This window comes from Rhinolophus hipposideros (assembly GCF_964194185.1).
Source record: "Rhinolophus hipposideros genome assembly, chromosome: 18".
Lineage (NCBI taxonomy): Eukaryota > Metazoa > Chordata > Mammalia > Chiroptera > Rhinolophidae > Rhinolophus > Rhinolophus hipposideros.
The window spans coordinates 17,350,422-17,367,460 of record NC_138064.1 but is presented as its reverse complement, the minus strand read 5'-3'; the positions used below and the strand labels follow the sequence as shown (position 1 = coordinate 17,367,460).

The 17,039-nt window shown below is 39.7% G+C and overlaps 1 long non-coding RNA gene across 1 annotated transcript; it reads right to left on the bottom strand.

Annotated features, from left to right (window-relative positions):
* Positions 1–560: 560 nt before the first annotated feature.
* LOC308510499 lies at positions 561–16,999 on the bottom strand. The gene is made up of 5 exons (XR_013995346.1): positions 16,773–16,999; positions 14,935–15,086; positions 7,686–7,868; positions 5,342–5,525; positions 561–1,409 (listed from the first exon to the last, which is right to left on the bottom strand). It is a non-coding gene; the product is annotated as an uncharacterized lncRNA (long non-coding RNA).
* Positions 17,000–17,039: the final 40 nt, after the last annotated feature.

The window sequence follows — 17,039 nt, the reverse complement described above, 5'->3', positions numbered from 1 at the left end:
TGAGAAGAGCCCTGAGTAGCCATTGGTCCCATGACAGAAACACATGGAACATACCTAAACTCAACTCGCAGCCTGAAGGACAGCCTCCCCAGCCCACCTGCAGGCCATGACTACAAAATAAGTGATTTGGGGGTTGCATTTTTATACATCAATAATGCAGAAGATGGCGGCCGGGTGGCTCAGTTGGTTACAGCACAAGCTTTCAACAACAAGGTTGCCAGTTCAATTCCCACATGGAATGGTGGGCTGTGCCCCCTGCAATTAAAGATTGAAAACAGTGACTGGACTTGGAGCTGAGCTGCGCCCTCCACAACTAGAGTGAAGGACAATGACTTGGAGCTGATGGGCCCTGGAGAAATACACTGTTCCCCAATATTCCCCAGTAAAATTTTTAAAAAATGACATAAAATATATATTTTTTTAAATAATGCAGAAGAAACCTGACTGATGCATTCAACAATTAGCATATCTTTAAATGCTAAACAATCAACATTATCCTAAACATTCATACACCATTCATACAACTGATAAACCAAATCACAGAAAATTTCCCAGCTATTCATTGATTATTAATGTATTTAATTATATGTTCTAAATAATTACTTAAAATCACAAATTTAACACATCAGGTCCTTATAAATATTTTAAACAACTTATAATAGAGACAAACACAACACACAATATTATGCTGATTGCCAGCACTGCAGGGTTTGGGTAGTCAAATGGTTGCTGCTTAATTGGATTTGGAATCTGATCACATTCCAAAATGATTCTACCCCAAACCACTAGCTGTTAAATTAAACCTTTATTATAGTTAAAACTCACTTTTATTTTTAATTAATTGCCCTTCCTATAGATTTTAATTTTTTATACATGGTTTCTCTCTACAATGATAACTTCTTTCCCGTATTATAGGTCTGGCAGTATCTAACCAATAGTCTTACCACCGTGATACAATAGTCTGGCCTGAAGGTGTAATAGGAGACTTCTGTGTCATGAGCATCTCATTATAATTAGCAGACTATCTAGATCAGGGTTTTGCAAACTTTCAAGTGCATATGACTCACCTGTGAATCTTGTTAAAATACAGACTTTGGTATAGCAGGTCTGGAGTAGTAGGACCTGAGATTCTGCCTTTCTAACAAGCTCCCAAGTGACAGCAACGCAAGGACGTAGAGAGATCCTCTCCTGGGTGGTGAGGGATTGGGTCTGTGTAGTTAATTCTCTTCTTTGGGAGATCTGGCTTTTATTTTCTTGGAGCATATTATCTTCCTGCATGGCTGTTGGGTGTACTGAATAATTGTCAAACTTCCCTTTTCCTGGTTACTTCATGTTGTTGCTGGTGTTGGTCAGTTTTTCTCGTTCTTGGAACAATATCTACTTCTGATGTTCTCTGTGTACATTTTTTCCTTTATACAGACATAGAAATAAGGACATTTATATACTTTATAAGTACACCATCAGGAAAAATTGTGAAATACTTTGAAGTAGGCATGTGTGTGTGTGTGTGTGTGTGTGTGTGTATTCCTGTCTGGCACACTTTTGCAGGTTTCATTGTCTTTGAACTTGATGGACTAACCCAAAATATGGCACCTTGGCATACTGAATATTTTAAGCTGGAGGAATTTGAGAAACAGCATGTGCAGGAAGGACTTTCTGACCTTCCCTCAAAGCAGGTCAAAAAACCCTCCTGTGAGAGATGCCCTCCCTATTCCTGGAGGAAAGGAGCGTCCTTATCTCCAAGACTGTGATGGGAATCTGAACAGGCCTTACTGTTTACCCCAGTTTATGATACTGAACTTATACCCCCTTTTTTTTTGTCTTATCACGTTTTTCTACCACTCTCCACTCTTCATCAAACCTAGCATTAAAACACTCAGGTACAGCCACTTCTTCAGATCTCCATTTCCTTGTGAAGTCTCCTGTGTCATGTAGAACTTATACAAATTGTTATGCTTCTCTCTTGTGAATCTGTCTGTAGTTACAGGGGTCCCAGCCAAGAACTCAGAAAGGGAGAAAAAAATATTTTCACTTCACTGCAAACTATTTTTACAACTCTCTAAATTGCAGTGAACTTATAATAGTACAAAGAATGCTTGTCCATAGAAATGCAAATTAAGAGTTGAATGCAATTTATTATTGCCTGTGGAGAGACCTGTTTTGCATCTATTTGTAAATTCATGTCAGCATTCCTATTGCCTATATATATGTGGTTCTTAGAATTCTCCTTTGACCAAGTGGTAACATAGGGCTGAGTCCCTCATTAACTAATGAGTTAAATAAAATCTTTCACATGGATTCACTGTATATTAAAGAAGAGACAACAGGTCTATAACGGAGTCACTTGTGCTAAGCCTTACATCAGCAAACCAAGATTTAATAATTGAGACTAAAACAATTGCATTTTTAGCCTCTCCCAGGAATATAACCTTTAACCAGTCAATCTGGAATTACCTGGTCAGCACTATTGAGGTAATTAATCCACTTGATCGACCCGTTCCATCCCCCAAAGAAGGTGACTTTGCCTGAAACAATCCACTTTTTGCTAGAACAACCTCCTCGCCCCACCTTCTTCTGCCTGTAAAAGTTTTCCATTTTGTCCAGCTCAGTGGAGCTCTTTTCTATCTGCTACATGAAATGCTGCCTGATTCATGAATATTGAATAGAGCCAATTAGATCTTTAAATTTACTCAGTTGAATTTTGTTTTTAAATAATATCTACATAGCAAAGTACTATAGATATAATACCCTTTTAAAAAATTTAGCAAAACATATAAATTGAAAAGAAAAAAACTATCTTATTTTATTGCTAAGTAAAAATTGAACAAATCTATTCATCTTCGTCATCATTCTTTTGTCTTTATCCACCTTTTTTCTTACACTTGAAGTTTTTTCTTTTGAGTATCATTATGAATTTAAAATAATAAAAATAATCTTTTGATTTTCAATTTTTCAAAATGTCGCCAATGGGAATACATTTAATTTGCTCCTTTGCCGTTCCAGCACTGACCTGAATGTATTTTTAGGGAATCCTTGTTTTCTAGCAACAGTCCTGACCCAAAAATGTCCTGACCGAGTGACATTTTTTTTTTCCTATTTCTAATCTTGGAAACTGCTGCAGTCCAAGGAGCCCAGGCTCCGTCTAGTGGAGAAAAGTATCAAAACCCCAAATCTGAGCATTATAAGGACATGAGCTGGTGTGGTGAGTGCTACTGCTTGCTGGTGCATTTGAGGAGTCACAGAGCTGGAAAGTATATGGTTTTAAAGTTTTGAGTTTATACTGATTTTTCAAAGCATATTAAGCTGTTATGTCCTACTTTTCTTAAAGGCTGGGTTTCATTGACCTCAGAGACTTTCTACCATGTGTCTTCTAAGGAAAAGAGGCTAGATCTGCAGAAAAACAGACAGGTTTTCAGGTGCAAAGAAGAGTTTAGGATAGGGCTGCAAAACAAAAGTTTTTATTTTAATTCTAGTGTATTTCCTTGCTCTAATCTTGTATGGGTATTTATTTACATATAACCAGAGAAGGGAAAACGAACGGTGGGAAACCACAAGGATTTGGGAAAATCACTTTAGAGATGGAATGAGGACGATATGAACCGTGAGCAAGAAATCAAATATTCTGTCTCAAACAGTCTCCGTGCCTCTTGAGTTTAAACTGGGTTCCCAAACTTGAAGTAAACTATTCATTTTATCATCCCCCTTGGCAGTGACAGCCAAGCCTGTCACCAAGGACACTGTAACTGTGGCTTGTGATCCCCTGGAGCTCCCTCTACAGCAGGAAATACTATGTTTTCCACGGTGGGGTTTTTGCTTTGCCCATGAAAATCAGGTATCACTTGATTCTAAAGAGTTTTCCTCTTACTGGCTAATATCCCACTGAGTTTCCTCCCCTGATTTGTAGTTTTCATCAGAGCAAATTGCATCTTGCCCCACCCAGAGGACCAGAACCACGACTAATGTTCAATTCTTGCATCTCAGCATTAAATTCAGCCACATCTGAATTAGAGGGCTCAGGCCTCCTCCCAGTCCCCTTGTAAGGCAGACAGAGGGCAGAGGAAGAGGATGGCCCGTGTTCCATGGATTGGTTGTGCCTTAGCTCTGAGTTCATGTGACCTGGGCCCCACCTCTCTAAAAATCTAGATTGTTTCCAAATAAAAACAATCAAATCAAACATTTAAACACCATCCTATCTTCCCTCCTCTCTGTCTCTCTCTCTCTCTCTCTCTCTGTCTCTCTCTCTCTGTCTCTCTCTCTCTGTCTCTCTCTCTCTCTCTCTCTCTCTCTGTCTCTCTCTCTGTCTCTCTCTCTGTCTCTCTCTCTCTCTCTCTCTCTCTCTCTCTCTCTCTCTCTCTCTCTCTCTCTCTCTGTCATAGATTACCAGGTAAAGAATATACTTGAATGATTTTGTGCCATTTTGTGTGAATACTATAGGGTCTGTCAGCTGATATTGTTAAATTTCAGTCTTGAAAACAGCTTCTTCCCTGCTTGTCTGAAGCAAGTAGTTGTTAATGATAAGTGAGTTATGAAGCAACAAAGTGCTACATTCATTCCTGATCCCTGAGAAGTAAATACCCTCTCCCTCAATAAGAGAAGTTGACCTTAAAAAAAATCACAAATGAACCAAATTTGGGAATACACTTAAGTTATTATCTCTTTTATAAGAGAAAAAAAATTGGAGGTACTTAGCCTCACAAATGCAGGATGATGAAGACATGTATGAAGAATTTTATAATCAAAGGCATGAGTGTGAGGTTAACAGAAGACCTCATTGCCCTGGTTTCTGAACAGATACTGAAATTTGAACAGACAATTCACAAACTCCATATACCAGTTTCATCCCATTCCAGGACTAGGTTAAGTTCATGGACAAGAAGTATTTAGTCTAGTTAAGATTATATATGCTATACACAATGGAATACTATTCGGCGTTAAGGAAAGATGATATAGGAGCATTTGTGACAACATGGATGGATCTTGAGAGTATGATGCTAAGTGAAATAAATCAGACAGAAAAAGCAGAGAACCCTATGATTTCACTGATATGTGGTATATAGACCAAAAACAACAAAAGAACAAGACAAACAAATGAGAAACAAAAACTCATAGACACAGACAGTAATTTAGTGGTTACTAGAGGGTAAGGAGGTGGGGGGTGGGTGATGAGGGTAAAGGGGATCAAATATATGGTGATGGAAGAACTGACTCTGGGTGGTGAACACACAATGGGATTTATAGATGATATAATACAGAATTGTACACCTGAAATCTATGTAAATTTACTAACAATTGTCACCCCAATAAATCTAATTAATTAAAAAAAAAGATTATATATACTTACTTCATTTACTGGATGTGCCAGGTCCTATGTTAGGACTAAGGATACACAGATAAGAAGGAAGAATAAATCGCTGCCATCCAAAAAATTTCTCTTCGTCCGATTTTACAAATAGTTCTTTGACTCTTGTATTTAAGAGAAGTAGCATTGGTTGTGAAGGCAGCTTGAGAGGGAACAGTCATTTTCCCTAAATAGAACCCAGTGGGGAATTAGCTGGTGAGGAAAAGCAGTTTCTGAGCAGCCCAAACTGATTTCACACATTCCAAATACTGAAAGTCATGGGTTGAATCCCTAGACATGCCTCCAGGAGCCTATTTATTCCTGCTTTATACACCATTTAAGCAATGGTGGCACAGGAAAATACCGTCTCCCTTACAAAGACAAATGTTGAGAACCTTCAGAGTTAATACTGGAAGGAGACTCTCCTGCGGAACGGCTGAGTGAAACCATGCAGTCCTGGTTTACCCTCACCTGAGTCTAGCGGGCATGGTAACTGTTTTCAAAGTATATTTGACTAACAATCCACAACTGATAAAAGGGCACATGGTGATTCAGCCCTGTAAAGTTGGAGGTTACCCTGAAGGATTTGCTAACATGTTATATTTTATAGTCTTTAGAGAAATCAACCCCAAAGATGTTCTAGTTTTATTGCCCTGTAGAATGTTAACCAGTTTTGTATCTCAATTAACAATGTTTTCTTGTGTGTGCGTGTGTGTGCGTCTGTGTAAGCATTTAAGGAAACCAACTCTGGTTGTCTAATTATCTAATTCCTGTTTCCCTCAACGATTTGAATAAAAAACTGCTGCATTCTAACAAATAACTTTGTTCAAGTATTTTGCTTTTAAAGCTCTGTATTGTTCCACACATTAGCTAAGATGCCTGCCTGCCCTTCACAGACTGACTGAAGTTCACAGGTATTTGATCTGTCACTTCCTTCTTAGCTCCTACCCGGCCACAGAAGAAAGGAGTCATCCTCACATCCACCCCAGAGGATGGCTTTCTTCATAGTTTCCATAGTTTCTCTTGGTTGTGACCACGAGAGATTCTTTTGCTCATGGCTCTCCTTCCCAGCTTCTCCTCAGCTAACTCACCATGAAAGATTTGACCTGCAACTTTTAAATACATCAGGATAACCATCTTACTACAGTAAAATACCAAAGTTTTTCTATAATAAAATACCAAAACTCTGTGCCAAGAAAAATGGGCCCAGGGGCCTTTTCTGAAAGAATTTTGCAATATTGTAACTTCCCTATATTTGCTATTTCCGTTAGTCCTTTGTGTCCTTAAAATGAGTGGTAAAACTTAAAATAAGAAGAGCCTATGTAGAGGGTTTATGAGAATCATTTTTTTCCCTTTTTCATTTCTGCTCAACTCTCTCTTATCCCCTGTAGATAAGCACTGTTAGCAATTTGGTTTATAATTTGGTTTCCAAACTGTTTTTCTATATATTTTCAGTATATTCTGCTATCTTTCCATGTCAAAAGATTGTCGTTTTGAACCATTTCCTCATAAGTACGAAAGATTTTCTCAGCATATTTTGAATGCTGGTACAGCAATGGAATACTAGGGGATTGTGTTCAACCTATTTTGGGGATTTAGAAATTTCTTGTGTGTTTTGTCTATTGTTGAAAATGCATATGGAATGTGGGGAAAGTTGTGTGGAAATGTGGAGGGGAAGAGGATAGAAAATAAGTCTAGAAAAGCTGGAAAGAGTTACCTAGAAAGTCTGGTCTACAAGCCCCCAGTGAGAAGGGAGTGGGAAAGCATAATTCCCACTGACTTTACAGGGTACTCTGATGTGTTTGTTTATGGAATAGAGGGGAGGGCAATGAGAAAAGAAAAAAGACAAATATAACCATAGGACAACACCACTGTCCTTAAAATGGCTTGAAAGAGGCAGCAGATACATATTCAAGTAAACTGGATAAAGACGTTGAAGTGCAGTGGGAAGGAATTCAGAAAAAGCATACGCTTCCTCCAACGAACTTGACCTAAGTTCTGAGGCAGAACTAAATGCCTTGGGCTGAAATCCTTTCATAGATGGATTCATTGTCATGTTGTGTTCTTAACTAACAGGGCATTTTAATTACAAGCTATGGTTACAGTAAATTAGTGTATGACCCACAGGCAAAACAGTCAACTAAGCAATTATAAAAAACGTTCCAATTTGCTTGGGTTTCCTCTGTGTTCCAAATAATTCCTTGAGGGTCTTTGAGTTATTGTCTTTCATTCCCCACATCTTTTTCACTCGTGCATCTATGCATATAATTCATATCTTTTAAACTGAAGATGTGACTGAATTATACTCTTCCCCCTCCCCCCCCCGCCCCCCAGACATAAGACTCACATGAGTTTGGAAGACTGAGTACGTTTGGCACTTTAATTGGACAAAAAAAGAATCATTACATTCCTGGGGATGGCCACTTGACTTGACATGTTGGCATCTGGGCTGAAGACCACCACTTTGTCACTTTCCCATCACATTTACCAGGCTAAGGTCTGGCTGTCTGTTGCATTGAGAGCCAATAACCTAGAAACAAGGTTGGTGGAAAGAAAAGCAGGTTTATTCAAAATGTCAGCATTCAGGGAAGGCAGTGGACTCTTGTCCAAAAAGAAACCACCTTCCCTGTTTCTAGCATGGCCAAAAGGATTTATAGACACATAAGAAGAAGCCGAACAAAGGAAAGGGGGAAGTGGTCCAGCAATTCCTAGGTGATGAGGTTTGAAAAAAAAGGAAAAAAGATGCTTTCCAGAGTCTGGTTTGTTTCAGAGATAAGGTTATCTCAAAAGGAGGGAATTTCTCGTGGTTAACGAAGCAGATTTGAGCGCTATACCTTCAGTGTCCTGAACAATAAACAGATTTACAGGTATGCCTGCATCCTTAAGAGAACAGGGCTATTAAGTTCTGTTGTTCCACAAATTAGCGAGGTATGTATGCGGCCTTGAGTAAGCACAGTCATTAAAACCAGTAGGAGGGGAGGGAAGAAAAGAAAAGGAAACTTAAATAGTCCTAAACTAAATTACATTGTTAAATCGAACTAAAGTTATTTAAAAATAGAAACTATACAGTGTCACCCTTGCGCTGTCAGTATCAGATTTTCACCTTTGAGATTTAGAACTGTGGATGGAAAAGGGGCCAAATGTTAAACCTGACAAGCTCAGGAGACTGAAAATAACCACATAGGATGGCGTGAACATAAAAATTTGTAACTAAATTGGGCCATGGTGGTAAATCACATCCTTGGCCTGTAGCTTCCTTGACAAAGGTCAATCTTTACCTTCAGTGAGCCTGTTGTCTTTTTGTATCTAAGAAAACATACCCCTTGGAATATCAGGGTAATCCCTTTTTCCGGATCCCCCAGGGGGCACCACCCACCACAACAGAGCAGGAAACTACAAAATCCCTCATTGTTATCTTGTTCCCCAAATACCATCTCTATGTGCTGTAAAATGCTATTAACTATCCTGTGCCCACCAATGTAAAAGAAGTGTATCTCTCCCTTTTGCTTTTTCTCTAATCCCAGATATTTCCCCACTTTGCTTTCTCCCACCTCCTTAATCTATAATCAATGAATTTCATGTAACCTTCCTCCTTTGATTCTAATGTATAAAATAAGTTGCAAAATGGCCATTTTCCGGAGCCATTTCTCAATCTGTTGAGACTTTGCTTCCTGGCAATTGTTGTCAGTTTGACTCAAACAAACTCTTATAAACTTTCTCTTAGGCTGGATTTTTTTTTAATTGACAGAACAAAAGTGAATTGTTTTGAAAGACATTTTCTAGCCTTTTTGCCTAGATATGAATTGTTTTGGAAATATAATATTGGGAAAGTCAAGGCAATCTAGTTACCCAGAAGAACTCACATTTGAGACATAAAAGAAAAAAAATGCTTGGCAATTGAATTAGTCAGTTAAAAGTTAAGAGAAGAGCTCCATTCTTCTGGCTTCTTTCACGTTCAAGATTCTTTGATCAGGTCTAGGTACCATAAGAAGTGAGAATAAAAAGATACGTAGGAAAAATGGAGAATAAGTTTCCACTCTTTCAAGAAAGCTCTTTTTGCAGTTAACAAAGGATTAATAATAATAATGGCAATAACACAGTGCTTTTGATTACTACCTACTGTGTGCCAAACATGATACTAGGTGCCCTAATTACCACACCAATCCTGTAACATGCGCATTATCGTCTCCATTTTATAGCTGAGGAACCTCAGGTTCCGAGAGGTTAAGTAACACACCTAGCATCACACAGCTAGTACCATGTTTCCCAAAAATAAGACCTAGCTGGACAATCAACTCTAATTCATCTTTTGGAGTAAAAATTAATATAAGACCTGGTCTTATTTTAATAGGTCAATATAATATAACATAATATAATATAAAATATAATAAATATAATACAATACCAGGTCTTATATTAATTTTTACTCCAAAAGATGCATTAGAGTTGATTGTCCAGCTAGGTCTTATTTTTGGGGAAACACAGTAAGAAGTGGAATCAGAGATGGAGTCAGGTTGGCTTTATTCTATTATGATACTTTGCCTCTTAAAATTTAAAATCACAAAAAACTTTTCACAAAGTTTTGCCTGAGATCAGGAATGGATCCAGGTTTTGTGGAGCCCAAAGTTTACATAATTGGGGGGAGAGACCTTCTTTTAGAAAAAGAATATAAAAACATCTTACTTCTGCAAATTTTACAAAAACACATAAGCATGTAACTACAGGCCCTCCCGGTCATTTGAAAGGAGACAGGGCAAGTGACACTTAAGCTCCATTAACCTCATAGAAAGCCCACCTCTGATAGGGGTTCAACATTTCAGGGTAACTTTGCTTGCATAAGAGAGTGAGAGGTGTTGTTGTGATGCTACAGAACATTTTGAAAGCACCATCCCCCACCTCTCACCCCAACCCCCAGCACATCCATTGCTGTTGAAAACTTAGATGCTCCTGGGAATGAGAGAGTGTGCTGGTCAGAGCTCTCAATACATGACTGTACTTTTGGGAGGCATGGAAATGAGAACTTGTCTCTTTCCCTCTCAAGTTCAAATGAATCACAATTATTTGATGGAGTTCCGTGGGCCACCTAAATTAGGCAACAGGAAACACGACCCCAGAGTGATAATTTACTGAGAGGATGGGAAAAGATAAGTGAAGTGATCAGCTGGGAAAAGTGAATCCTGGTCTGGATTCATTAGTGGCTATGCTCCCAACACAGCCATCCAGAGGCAGGCTTGGGCCCCAGGGAAGTGCCTGTGTGAATCAGAAGAGATGGAAGCGGGTAAGGCTAGGTCATATTTGGTGTAGATCCCATTTGTCTCCTCTGCACAAGGAGGAGCAAGCATAGCCTGGGCTAGGATCTGCAATATCCATTACAGCATCATTACAGCCACTGCTGTTTGGCTTGGCCGGGGTCAGCAGATGACAATCCTGCCTGAGGTTCAGCTTCAGCAACAGTAGTGGTGGTGCAGATGGTCATTGGGCAACAAAAGCATGGCCTGGTCGTGACATGTCTGCAGAAGGTCAGGTTTCAGAAGGCCGAGCACCGGGCATCTTAGTCAACAATGCATCACATCCTGGAGCGACAGTTCAGATTGGCTCCGTGGAATCCTCTAGCCTCAAGGGTACACACTGAGTTTTGGGTTTGCTTAGAAAAAATAATAGCTTAGAAGGACATATGTTTGGTCATGAATCAGCACCCCTGGGCCTTCTTGGATATACTCGGAGAATAAGACACAAACAAGACTGGGCTTCCTGCAGGCAAGCATGCCACACTAAATTGTGTAGTAAAAGGAACTGTGACTGGAAAGGATCATATGAGGACATGTTTTTCTAGGTCACTCTGAATACTTCTTTGCCTCTGCTGGATCCTTTTCTCCTTGAGCTATGAATCAGTAATCTGCTTTTTCTCATTTGTATTCTTTTCTCGGAGACCTCATCCTGCATTTTCAATGACTTACTGAACATTTTACACATACATTATCTCAAACTCAATTTGCCTAAAACCCACCTCGACAAAGAATGCTTACAGATCAATATGCAAAAAATAAATTCAAAAGAAAAATGGACAAAGGACATAAACAGGCAATTCACAAAAGAAAAAACACCAATTGCTAATAAACATGTGAAAAGATGTTTAATCGCATTAGGAAATTTTAAAATAACACTGAAAACTCATGTTTTGCCTGTCACATTCAGAAAGGTTCTCAACACCTAGGGTTCCACTGTGATAATCCAGATCTAAAGTTCTTTTGTAAAAAACGTGATCCCAGTGTCTACAAACTTGTTTCCAACTTCCTTTGTCCATTAGGGCCATTCATTTAGGTGAATGATCTCAGTAACCTTCACAAAAGGAACAAAGGGAAGTCTGACATTTACAAAAGCGAAGAAAACAGTATGGGTCCAACAAAATCAGTCGATTTCTTCGAAGTGTTCCTTCAGTCACCTGCTTCTGAGAGCAGCAGAGGATGGGGATAGATCGAAAGACATAGTGTCACAAACCACTTATCTGACTATTTTCACTCGCTACTTTGATGCCTTTTATGCTTTTAAGTGTTTTGTAATCCTAATTAGAATCTAAGCTTTTTGGGGGAAGTGGAGGAAGCCAGGAACCATGTTATATGTTTCTTTGACTTTCCCTACAGTATTACTCACATAGAAAATGCAAGATAAATGTTCATTTCTTGATTACCTTCCACACAGTATAAAATTTCAATATTAAATGTAACTCAGAAAGGCATATACCATAGCTGTTAAGCACCTGAACCCTAGAGTTGGGCAAATTTTTAAAAATGTTATAAATTTATAACATAAATCTTTCTCAGGATTTCTTTGGAGACTCAAGCTCTTTTATGGTTCCATAAAAATAAAAATTTAAATTTTTTTTCTATTTTTGTGAAAAATGCCACTGGAATCTTGACAAGGGATTGCTTTGCAAATATGTTCTCCCATTCTATAGCTTGCCATTTCATTCTTTTAACAGTGCCTTTTTATGCAAAGAAGTTTTTAAATTTTGCGAAGTCCAAATTATCAGTGCCTAGCTCAGAGGGCCATGTAGACGAAGGGAGACAATGTAGAGAAAATATGTAACACAGTGATGTAGTGTCTAGCGCAACACAGGCAGTGAGGGAATGAGAAGGGGCGGCGTTAGGTTAAGTTTTTAAGAAAGAAAGAAACAGAGACTTAATGCAGTTAAACCATAGAGGGACAAGGGTCTCACAGTCATGAAAGACTGGAGTGCAGAATCAGGCCGACTGGTGGCTTTTATTGATCATACAAGGAAGTAACATTGTTTTTTCTATGGTTTGTGAGTCTTATACATCATACAAGGAAAATGATTTAAACCAATCACCCCTACCTGCAAACAGCTGGAACAGAAAGTCCCATGATGTCTTAACAATGATGGTATGCGCCTCCTTAGGGACGGGTTTCTCATATAGAAACTTAATTATAGGGTAAAGAAGGAGAGTTGATGTTATTGTCTCATTGACTCACTTCCCTAGCAGGTTATGGGAAGGAATTTAGCCACATAGGCAGAAGCTCTCCTTAACCGGGGGAAGGTGGGGTCTGTGGCCATCTCTGTAGACCCTGTGAGTTCTCTTGGTGGTCCCCACACGGTTATGCCTGGCTTGAGTTGTTCCCCCCTGCTCCCCCCCTCCCCCCCCCATGAGGAATCTTACTCGTCATTGGCTGACAAACTATCTTTTGGGGGCCAAACAGAGAGGCATGAAGCATAAGCACAAAGGTGAAGCAAGGTCCCAGAAAGGCACAGTCTCACAGACTCTTCTTTCTTTAAGAAAAGGCACGGGGGTGGGGGGGAACTGTCGGCTAGGCTGTTGTGTGACAGCAAAGTGACTGACACACATAATAAATGCTCAGTAAATGTTAATTGTTGTTGATTTTATTTAAGGGAAAAATGGCTTAAATAATTAAGACTAGTTGTCAGCTTAAATCTCTCAGTTCATTTTACCATTTATGATTATGAGCCATGTGGACAAGAATTGAGAACCTGAATTTGTTGAGAACTTAGCCATTGCTGGCAAGAATATACTTCGGTACAACCACTTTGGAAAGCAATTTGATAAAATCTAGTAAAGTTGAGAATGCATATTTCCTAAGTAACTCCACATGTAGACCATGGAGTCTCACACATATACACAAATATATACATACACACGTATACACACACACACACACACCAGGGGTGCCAACAAAGAGTATACACATGACTTGTATTCGTCTTAACAGTTTTTTCCTTTCTTAAAATGTGTATACATTTTTTGGCGCTCTCTCTCTCTCTATCTATCTATATGAATAGCATGTTCATAGTGATTTTTTGGTTATAGGAAAAAGTCTAAACAACCTAAATGTCTACTAATAGGGAAATGGATAAAGAATGGGTATTAATATAATAAAAAATTATATTGCAGTTAAGAAATGAATGAATTAGAGCTATCAGTATCAACATACATGGGCTTCATAAACATAATTATTTAGGAAAGAAAGCAAGATACAGAAAAATACTCCTTGGATTGTTGCAAGCCTTTAGTTAACTTCCAATGTTCTGAAAAAATTGGATTTTGACAAATTCCCAGTGTTCTTGTTGCTTTTATGGAGGAGTGAACTTTCAGAAGTCCTTACTCTGTCATTCTGGAAGTTGAGGTCACACATAATTTATATGCTGTATTATAAAATATATGCATGACAAGTATATTCCACACCTTTTCGACTAGAATTCAATGCATACTAAATCTTTTGCTTACAATTTTACATATGTGAAGGTTGAAAGAATTCTTTACAGACCTGCTCTGGCTTTATACATTTCAAACTCGTTTCTCCTCCACTCCTTTCATACTGCCAGTGCTTGGCACTGTAAGACACCCATACTGTGCTAAGATCTCTGGCTCTGCATCTTTGCATTATAGCACAGAGTTGGCACAGCGGATATAGGGACTATTCCTGGAAGCCGTACCTATATCAGAAAGGCTAAAAATAACTATATGGAAGTAACTATGATTCACAAAAATATATCCTACTCAACCCCAAAGAAATGTATCCCCAACTCAATTTGTCCTTAGTCAGTTCCCCCAAATATCCATGTCCACTCCAACACTGCCTGATAGTAAAAAAAATATGATAGAGGCAAAATTAGAGTAGAATGAAACAACAGACTCAACCTATTGTAGATAAAATAGTTCTGCAAATTTTACAAAACCAAATGACCACATGAACACACTGCTAGAAGCCCAGCCTCCTTGGAAGAAGGCTGTGAAAGTTAGAGATCCTGAACTTTAAGCTTAGTTAACCTTACTGTATTCTCCCCCCGACCCCCGGCCCCCACCCTCACCATTGGGTCTCTCTCCTGACTTCTCCCTACGTTTCTGGCTCTCTCTCTCTCTCTCTCTCTCTCTCTCTCTCTCTCTCTCTCTCTCTCTCTCTCTCTCTCTCTCCTTCTCCTTTCCCTCTCCCTCTATCTCTCCCTCCCTCTCTCCGAAGTTTCTGCAGACTGCCTCTCTCTACTCATCTATGCACATAGTCCAAAGATGGCTGCCCGAGCCACGTGTACGTATTCCCGGTAGAACTGCCACATGCCAGCTTACCAACATCATCTGTCCAGTCTCCAGAGAGAATATGATGCTTTTCATCCCAGTTTATTAATTGGCTTTCTTTGGTTCAGGTGTTCAACCTTGATCTCAATCAGCTGATACCAAGTATAAGTCCCATAGAACAAGTGCAGCTTTAGGGCCCCATCCTGTAAGTAGACAGGAGACTGAATAATTCATGGAAAATGGGAGTGGGCTGCCTTGGCACCTCAAAAGGCTTGGCACCACAGCCAAGCTGGTTAGGTTCAAGCAATAGACACAGCAAGTCTTCTTCAAACACTTAATATCAACTGTGTGTGGGATTTTCTCCGAGAAGGACATATTACTTACTTCCCAAAGTTGTTGTCCCAGGGATTCTATTCTAGGGGGTGCTGGGGGGTGGCTCATAGCACTAGTATTCTGAGGAACACATTTTGAGAAATGTTGGATGAAATAATAATAGTTAATATTATAAACTCAGTAAAATAATGCTGTTTGTCTCCTGCTGGCACCAATTGAAGCATTTTTTAAATCCTTATACCAGTTCCATGTGGTAGGTTCTATTTTTACAGATAAGGAGGTCGAGGCACAAGAGAAGTTAAGCAATTTGGCTAAAATTGAACAAGTAGAGAGTGGGGGTGCCAGGCAAAGCCTCCTGTTTAACCTCTGTGCTATATAACCTTCATGATCTCTTTAAGCTCTGAATCCTATGACTTTCATGTGACTTTTGGTGTTCTATATTCTGCAACATGTGAAAGGACTGTTCCAAAATCAAGTAGGAAGGATGCTTTTTCTTGTTTATTTTGCCTTGTTACAGAACCGTACGTGACCTCATCACCTTCATTTCTGCCTTTGAATCATAAATCCTTAGTATTAGAAGACAAGGCCTTAGAGTTAGAGGACAGGTTTCCCCTTCCTTTCAATTCAAAACTGTTTAAGTATGCTCGTATCCTTCCGTGTCCTAGGTCGCTTAGTAAAGCGAACAAAATTTCCTTGCTTCTAATTTCAGTAGGAATACATGGTTTCTATTGTCAGCGACTGCTCTAAAACCTCAGAGTAATGACTAGTTAAAAAATAGAACAGCCGAGAACCTCTAGAATAAAAGAAAAAAGACCAAGTTGCAGCGGCGTGGTTTTGTTCTTTGTAAAAAAAGGAGGCTGATATGCCACCTGCTCTCTCATTTGACTTATACTGTTTGTCCTCATCAGGAGAAAGCATCATGCTTGCACCGTGTCAATTATTTTGCATAAAACATATCTCTGCATATTCCTATATCGACCCAGGCAGAAAACTAACGGGACGTGTAGAAAGTTTTCAGAACGTAAAATAACGTCAAGTGTCAAATTATCCTGTATAGTACCCTACACTAGGAAGAATAAATTATTATAGTTTTTCAAATATATGGTGATGGAAGGAGAACTGACTCTGGGTGGTGAACACACGATGGGATGTATAGATGATGGAATACAGAATTGTACACCTGAAATCTATGTAAATTTACTAACAATTGTCACCCCAATAAAATTAATTAAAAAAAAATTATTGTTTGTTTTTTTTTTAAAGGCATTTTCAGAGTTCCTGTGACTGGGTTTTCTGTCGCCGTAAAACCCTTAGGGAGGCCTAACGAGGATTTCTGGAGCTGACACCTGATCTTAGCTTCAAAGACTGAGGAGCAACCCAGTGGGCAGGCATCCGCATCAAGGAGACACCAACGGGGCAGTGGTCTTGGTTTCTGAACGCCAAGCAAACACATCTTGGCTCCGTGTAATAAGCCTTCAACTCGCAGTACGTGGTATTCACTGAGCGCCTACTATGTGCCGACCTCGGCCACTGCAATGAAGCAAACACCAACCAACCTCGTTCCCGTGGAGCTCACACCAACGGGAGACACCTGACGGTGTTCTCCCGCCCGCGGATCCAAACAAGGTCATCGCGCCACGTCATCTAAATTTGTCCCCTCGGTCTTGGGCCAGGGGAAGGGCACAGCGCAACCTCACACGAGCTCCAGGGCGACACCCAGCCCGGTCCAGGCGGGGACCGACGCGGCGGCGGCGACCCCGCGTGGCGTCCCTCGGCGCGGCGCGCGGCTGTGACGCGAGGCCCCGCCCCCTGCCCCCTGCACA